Here is an 813-nt window from a genome sequence, read left to right as displayed (position 1 = left end):
TGAAAACATACCTTATATTATATTGAGTTTCTGCTAATAGCTCTTTCTAAATGTTACAAACTTAGAATTTGTAACTGTGATTTAATGGAAACCCAGTGCATAACAACCAGTTGCTATAACCACTCACACAAACTGTCCCTTACACAAACCTGTCCCCTAGAGCTCAGGTAAAAGGCTGAACTTTTGGCACACAAGAATTGCATTGGGAAGAGATCTATTCTCAGCTGGCACGGACAGGAGAAATATATACTGTTTTATTGTACATACACATTGCATTTTCTATGTTTTCTTCAGCTTCTCATGTCGTGCAAAACATTTCTTCTCCATCAATAGTGATGAGGCAGGTTTGATAGATTTATTTGGCTATAAAATAGTAGATACATGTTTTTGGAAAAAATTTAATTAAAATAATAATAACACCTTAGTCAGGGTTAGTGTTAGCACCCTAAAAAGCAATTTATCATGTTTATGCAACTGGAAAGGCATTCAAGAGTGCACTTTATTGTGTTTTATCCACTGGACTCCCCTGCCCACCCCCTGAGTCCACCACTTGTCAACGTATATATTGTATGTATTTGAAACTTAGATATTCCTGCTCTTTGAGAGTTTCTCTCCACAGTCAGGTCACTCCCAGAGAGGCTAGGTTCTGCTGTCCCCTGCTGGACTGACATCATATCACCTTCTCTCTCTGTAAACTCCAAAACATCCCTGACCCAGATAGATATCCTAGAGATTAAAACTGGGACTACTTCCTATTGCCTATCACCTCTAATATGCAGGGCCAGTTGAAAGCTACTGTGTGTGTGTGTGTGT

This window comes from Morone saxatilis, unplaced genomic scaffold (genome assembly GCF_004916995.1).
Source record: "Morone saxatilis isolate NCDOM2014 unplaced genomic scaffold, NCSU_SB_2.0 Contig6, whole genome shotgun sequence".
Lineage (NCBI taxonomy): Eukaryota > Metazoa > Chordata > Actinopteri > Moronidae > Morone > Morone saxatilis.
The sequence above is the reverse complement of the archived record's forward strand: the minus strand, read 5'-3'. Positions refer to the sequence as shown.